Source organism: Galeopterus variegatus, unplaced genomic scaffold (genome assembly GCF_000696425.1).
Source record: "Galeopterus variegatus unplaced genomic scaffold, G_variegatus-3.0.2 Scaffold2572, whole genome shotgun sequence".
NCBI lineage: Eukaryota > Metazoa > Chordata > Mammalia > Dermoptera > Cynocephalidae > Galeopterus > Galeopterus variegatus.
The window spans coordinates 277206-284717 of record NW_007728683.1 but is presented as its reverse complement, the minus strand read 5'-3'; positions in this window follow the sequence as shown (position 1 = coordinate 284717).

Below are 7512 nucleotides of genomic sequence, written 5' to 3'. Positions count from 1 at the left end.
CAGGCAGCTGAGGGAGCCCACCTGCTCTAGGTCATTGGCTCTTCACAGGAGCTAATTCCCCCCAACAGATACGTAGCACACCTGGAGGCACTGGCATCTAGTGGCTACATACCCTACAGTGCCCAGGACCAAAACATCAACCTGTTGAGGTGGAAAAGCCCTGCTCGTGGCTTGGCACCCGAAGGGTTAAGCAGCCACACTGCCCAGGCTGCCTTCCTGCCTGCCCACCACACTGCAGCAAGGATGCATTAAGCCCAGCCAGGAGACAGGCCGCTGCGCCGGCCGCATGGTTCCCATTAGCAGCGCTCTGCTTGGCAATGTTCCCTCTGGCAGCCTGCCTTCCCTCCCTGCCCCACCACACTCCACCCCAACTCAAAAGAAAATACCAGGATCCACATATAAAACCAGCTCACTCCCCCCCGTCTCTTACCCCAGTCTTGAATCAAACAAGCTCTTAAACTCCTGACCTTCCGCCCTGGCCCCAGGTTTGCTTCTCAGCAGCAGCAGCAGCAGCGCCGGAGAGGCGCGGGGGAGCAGGGCGCTGCCCTCCCTGTTACCCGGAGACTTCGCAGACCGGCACAGGCCTGGGCAGCGTCTCTCAGGGTCTCCACAGAAACGCCCTCCCCTCCATCCTAAAATGCTAAAACCAGAGACACTCAGACCTCCACCTTTCAGAAACAGGAAGGCTCCTAGCTGAGAACGAGAGGGCTGGTGGCCTTCACTCAGTAGAAACATGGCATCGGACGGAAGACGAAGCCTGCTCTCTACCCTGCCTGATCCTTTCTAGCCAGAGGCCCCAACTGTAAAGGCTGATGCACCAACAGCTCACAAACTTATGTCTTACCCTAGACTTCTCTGAGCTTCAGACCCTTATATCAACTTGCCTCCTTAGACCTCTCGAGTGGATGTCCCTAAACACTTCCAACTTACTGAAACCCAAGCCATGCTCCTGGCTCTGTGTCTACCCTCACCTCCAGGTCTTTCCAGATCCCATCTTTCACCAATGGTTCCACCACCTGGCCTGTCACTCAAGCTGGAGATCTGGGGGCCATCTGTGCCATGCCCCTCCCCATATCTAGTCCATCACCAAGCCCTGTTAACGCCATTTCCTAAACATCCTTAAGGCCCACTAGACTGCCACAGCTTGGGCAAAGCTGCCTCAGTCTGCCTGGACTATTGTAACAGCCTCCCCACTAGTCCCCAGAAAGGTACTGGATCCCCTAAAACCCGATCTCTATACCATCTGTCTCTCCCTCAGATACACAAATAAATACATATGCACACAGCACACGTACCACTCCACCCCACCCTTCAAAACCACCTGCACTATCAGAACAGACTAAAATTTCACTGGCTCTCAAGGTCCTGCATGGTCTGGTCCCACCGACCTTTACAGCATCTCTTATCCCACCTCTATTCTCGGGCTCACCAAAATGCCTGGGGTTTCAGGTCTTTAGACTCACTGAGCTCTCTCCCCCCAACAGGGCCTCCGCATTTGCCTAGAACACTCTGACCCATGCCTTGCTCATCTTCTCCCAGTAAGTCCCCCTCCTCCTTCAGACACGAGAAGCCTGCTCTGACCTCAGCCTAGTTTGGTTCCCTTGCTCTCTGCTCTCATGGGCCTCTCCCCTGTCCCTACAAGGCCCGCCTGGGCCATGTGTACACATGTGCACATGAGTAGAGAAGGAGGATGCCAGTTAGTGAGGCTGGCAGGTAGCAGATGCAAGTGCACAGGTCTATACATCCGCATCTGATGGCTTCACTAACACTGTCACCAACAGCAAGCGGAGGAGGTGGCTGTGCTGAGGGGCAGGGGAGCTGCAGCTGTGTCTGTGTACTTATAGACAGCTCAGTATCCCACATGGCAGGCTCAGACTCTGAATACCCTTGCCCAGAATCGTTTCATTTAAACACCTTTGAAAAGACCAAAAAACCCTAAACTTTGAATGGCTGGAACTTATTTTTAAACAAAAACATGTTATGATGAGGCATTTTAGCAAAACTTCAGACAAAAGCAGGCAAGTCTCTTCATTGTAATGAGGCATCTCACTTGCCCTTTCCCAGTGATCATTACAGTCGAAATGAGGCATCTCACTTGCCCTTTCCCAGTGATCATTACAGTCGAAACCTGTGAACAATTAGAGCAACGTCTGTGGTGTTTTTATTACTGTTTCATTTGTGAAAAGAAGGGTTGTAAATACCCAGTTTAAGTGGTGCATCAGCTTTATACACACTTAACCTGTGAACAATTAGAGCAACGTCTGTGGTGTTTTTATTACTGTTTCATTTGTGAAAAGAAAGAGTTGTAAATACCCAGTTTAAGTGGTGCATCAGCTTTATACACACTTAGAAACATTCAACTTTCCTTTAACAAGAAAAACAAAAGCAAAAGGGTCACGGCAGAGACCCAGAGCGGTGCCAGGGCATGCGGCACACAGAGGGCTGTGCCAGGTCAGAGGCTGAAGCACTGCCTCTCAGGCCGAGGGGGAGGGAGCAGCGCCCACTGCCCACCTGCTGGGCTCCCCATCCAGCCATGCTCCGTGCTCCCCATCGGAGCCTGGCCTACAGACTCGCCCACCTGCCCCTGCCAGCTGGATATGCCCGGCAAGTTCCCTTGCTCTTCCCCAGACCTCTGAATGGCCGCCTCCCTTCTGTCACTCAAGATTTCCAGCACTGCTCCTCAAGGAGAGCCTTCCCGACCCTCAGCCCCTTCTCACAATCACTCTACAGGTAAATAAGGCAGCTTACGATGCACACCCTACTGCCAGAAAGTGAATCCTGAGGGAACAGCAGCATGACCTGCGTTATTCACCCTCTTTCCCATCATGGGGCCTACCACCCAGCGCACAGTAGGTGTGGACAGTCTACATAAGGTTACTTCCTGTTACTTCCCACAATAACCCTGCAGAGCAGGCACTGTTATTAACATTTCCTCATCTTGCAAATGAGGAAGCTGAGACTCAGAGAGGTTAAGTCACTGAGGCCACAGAGCATGTGGAAAATTAGGGATATGAACCAGGTCTGTTCAACCCCAGAGCCCAAACTACAGCCCAGGATCTGATTGTTACAAACATTGATTCCCTGGCTCCTGCTGACTAAATAAGTCCAGAACACGGGGTGGCACCAAGAATTTTTAACAAGCACCCCAGGGACTCTTATTAGCCCACTCTCACCCCCAGCTGAGTGTAAGAAACAATGGTCTGGGCCCTGATGGGCCCTGAACTCCACTGTCAAGGGAAGGAAGGATAGGAGCTAGGGCTGATTGTGGGATTTATTCCCACACTGGGGGAAAGGGAAGGGGCTGATCCCAGGGACAGAGCCAGAGAGGGCAAGGAGGTCCAAGAAGGGACCTAAGGAAAGGCTAGAGCAACGGGGAGCAGGGTGCCAGAGCCTGTAGGCTGGCCACACAAGAGGGAACAAAGCAGGGGCAGTGTGTTGGGGCAGCCTCAAAACCCCACGGGTCCCCTGGATGGAGGGGCTCTCTCAAGCCTAATTCCGGGGTGCAGCAGAACCTCTACAACAGGATAAAGAATGCTATTAGGACTCACGTGATGGGGCTATAGGATGTGACTCCAGCTAGATCCTCCTCTTCTAGACTCAGCCTTCCAAACATCCTCCTGCTGCCCTCTTGAAGATCACCAAAACTACCTGCTGACCATCTCACTTCCCAGACTCCACCACAAGGAGCACCACATTTCCCTCAGATATGCCAGGTCTTCTCTCACCTCTGGGCTATTCCTTCCACTTGGAATGCTTGGCAAAACCATCTGTTATCTTCTGGGCTTCAGCCTCAAAAGACCCTTGTCTGGTAAGCAGGGTTGGAAGCTCTCCCAGGAGCTTCCACTGCGCTCTGAAGCCATTATTACTTGGCACATTCCCGCACAAAGGGACGAAGGAGCAGCTGCCTGCCTGACCCCCCGCCCCCACTGCAGGCTCCCCAAGGGCCAGCCAGGCTCTCATTCCTTTAGGTGGCCCTAGACCCCAACACATCAGCATCACAATCTTGTCACACGCATCAGCAGCATCTGAGAAGGCTGTGGGCAGGGCTGGACTCACGGTGTACAACTGAATGGTCACATGGTCCCCACATGGCCATACTCTCTACTCCAACCACATCTTGCTTTCAATGCAGAAAGAAGGCAATGGACTTCAGACAGAGTCAAATACCAAATCCTCCCCTGTGGACCACGTGGCACCCACACTTGCATTGGGCACAGCCTAGCACCAGTCAATTGCCTGCTAAGCATTTTCTGTACCAGGGCCACCGTCAACTGGCACTCTGACGCTGGCTGGGTGCCCACTTCCTGAAAGAGGAACACCTGCCTTGGGCCCGTGTTCTATGTCCTGCCAGTTCTCCCCGATGACATGCATGTCATATTCCAAAAGGACTGTAGCCCACAGCTAAAGGGAGGGAATGGCAGCACCCCTGGATGGCTACAGACACAAAAGCTTCATTAAGCCCTCATTCATTTCACCCGACTGCTCCAGCATCTGACAGTGCCACAGGCCCGAGACAGAGTGTCCCCTTGAAGCTTACCCCATTGAAATAAACAAGACTGTGAAAGCAGATTTCCTGAAGGCTCCTCGGAAGGAACCATGTCCACCTGAAGACTGTTCTTATTTATGAAGGTGGCCTGGGTGTACAAAAGGGCATGACTTGCCCTTGGTCACACAACTGGGCATTCACAGCTAGGACCCCAGCCCATGAGCTCCAGTAGGGCACAGTGGGCAGGAACCACCCCTGGCACAGCGCCCAGGCCATGCCATAGCACTTCATAAATGTTACATTTAATCAAATCACTATCTTGTACTTGAAACAATAAAACTGATTTAATTCCACTTAAAAACTTAGGCTGGTCATACTCTACCTGCCCCACGTCTGCCACCTCCATGTCTGCTCGCCACCTGGCAACTACCAGTTCTGCCTGACCGCCACTTCTCCACCTGGATGGTGTAGGTGAGGTCATGAAGGGGACTGAGGCTTCCTGTGGTGACCAAGATGGCAGCATTTCCTCTAACCCAGGAACCGGAGTAACTGCTAACCCACTAATCCTCACACTAACCTCAGCTCTGAGGAAGGGGATGTGTCATCCCACTTTACAAGGGAAGCTGCTCAGGCGCAGAGAGGCTGAGTACCTTGCTTGAGGTCACAGAGCCAGTCTGTGGGGTGCAGATCTGTACTGAATGACTCTCAAAGCCCTGCTCTTTACCTCCTCGTGACACTGCTCCTCAGCTGGAGGGCAGGGTACCTCCAGGCAGTGGTGGTGCCTGCGCTCAGGCTCTGGGTAGGCCAGGGGAGAGGCCGGATCCTAAGATGTCATCCAGCCTAACTCAGCAGGGCTCTCGTTAGCAGGTAGCTGCAGGGGAGAGTGCCCTGCCCTGCCCTTGGGGAAGAGCTGGTTAGGCTGGGGCAGGGCTTTATTCATGGTCTCGAGCACTAGAGCCCCATAAAAGGGTTGGGAGGGCTGTAGGTTAGCATGGGCCCCGTGGGACTCTAGGCAGCCACAGAAGGCTGTGCACAAGGCTCGAGCATGACCAGACTGGGCTGGCACCCTGTCAGGAGGGGTGCTGCTCCTGGCTGCACCTGACTTTGAGAAGGCACCACCCGGGGTGTGCTCAGCATGCAAAGCCGGACCATGCACCCTGAGTCACCGCACTCGATGGCCAAGCAAAAAGTCACATTAAATGAGGAAAAGACGAGACGCAGAGTTGCATGTGAGGATGACAGTGACACAGACAGTGTGCCCCACGTGCAGGCCCCACTGCAAGCTCATCAAGTGGAGCTCATCAACCCTCCCGACTACCCAGGAGAAGACTAAGCCTCCATGAGGTGAAGTAACTGCCCCAGCACATGAGCAGTGGGGATGGCAAGCTCAGCAGAGACTGAGCTGTGGAGGCCAGGCATGAGGCATGGGGCCTGGGGCCTGGGGTACGGGGCACGGTGGCTGCCCGCCCAGCTCCAGCTGGCCCAGTCAGAGCTCTGTGCTCAGTCTGGCTGAGACCCCACTCCATGACTGCACTCAGAACAGCTGGGAAGAGAAGCCTTCACTGCTGTCATTTATGAGGCTTAGGCCCGCAATAACCCTGGCTACATCGGCTAGGAAGAGCAGGCTCTCTCAATCACCGAGTTCCGAGGCGGGCAGAGCCCGCAGTGCTCTCCTGCCCACCGCCCCCAGCTGCTCGCCCCCTCAAGTCCAGGCAGCACATCCTTCCTCCCTCCCATGTCCAGTGGAAGGAGAAAGGCTATCTTTTCCTGGGTTGAGTTCCTAGAAGCAGGGAAACTTTGCCCCAAACCTCCAGGAGACTTCCCTTCATATCGCAGTGGCCAGCATCGGGAAACAAGTCCCTGGCAGGGGAGGAGTGTCTCATGGGTTGGGTCGGTCCTCTCGGATTGCATGGTGCCAGAACTAACCATGAGGAACACCACATCTTGGACTTGAGGGAGAGAAAATGGGAAGCCATAGCTGCGGGACTGTGCCGTGGAGCATGGCTGCCTGAGAGTGACCCCACACATGAGGGGCACAGCCAGGTCTGCAGCATGGCAGTGGTCCTGATGACATCCTAGGCATCTCATAACCTGAGCTGACATATTTCCTATCCTGTCGAAGCCAATTTGAGTTGGGCTTCTGTCACTTGCACTCAGAGTCCTGCCTGACACCCTGATAGCAGTGGGTGATCCTGGGATAAGAAACTGAGTCTGGGGAGTTGACAAATTAGAGCTCATGATCTGCCTCCTATGCCATGTGAAGTGCTTCAGATTTTATCCTGCAGATGATGAGGCTCCACAGACGGATGAGCATGACAGTGACATGGCACAATTTGGTTCTACACCACCTATCCATCAGCCAGGCTGGGCTGGATGTGAGAGGCAGACACTGTGGGCAAGGCGAGGAGCAGGGTGCTGGGGCAACGATTTCAGGGGGGCCAGTGGAGCTTGAACCTGAGCAGTGGCCATGGGCTGGAGAGGAAGGGCCTGACGTGCCAGGCCCCTGCTGAAGCCGACTGCCAAGGGAGAGTTGATCTGCTCAAAGGGCCACACACTGCTCCCTCCAGCTTTTCCAGAATCTTCCTGATTTCCTCTGCTGCCTTCTCTCCTTCCTTTCCCGCCCTGCTCTGTCAGCTCCACCAGGGCTGGGGAGGAGCCCAACACCGTGCATCTGGCACACAGGCATACACAGGCACAGAGAGCAGAATCCCGTGAGTGTCCACTGGCAAAGGGCTAACAACCAGAACAACGTTGAATTCACAAAAAGCCTGCCTTCCTTCATGTGTCTTCTGAAATGGGAAATAGAAAAGATTTTCTAGATTAAAAAAAAAACAGATGCAGAGAGAGCTCAATCTTGAAGTGATTCCCACAAGTGGCTCGAGAAGCTGGCTCTGCAGCCCTGGGCACCTGAGTTACAGCCATTCCCTAAATAGGCAGCATCTCCACCGCAGCTCACTAATGAGGCACCAGGACTCAGCCTCAAAGAGGGGACACTGCCCCAACAGGAAGCAGCAAGCTGCCCGGCT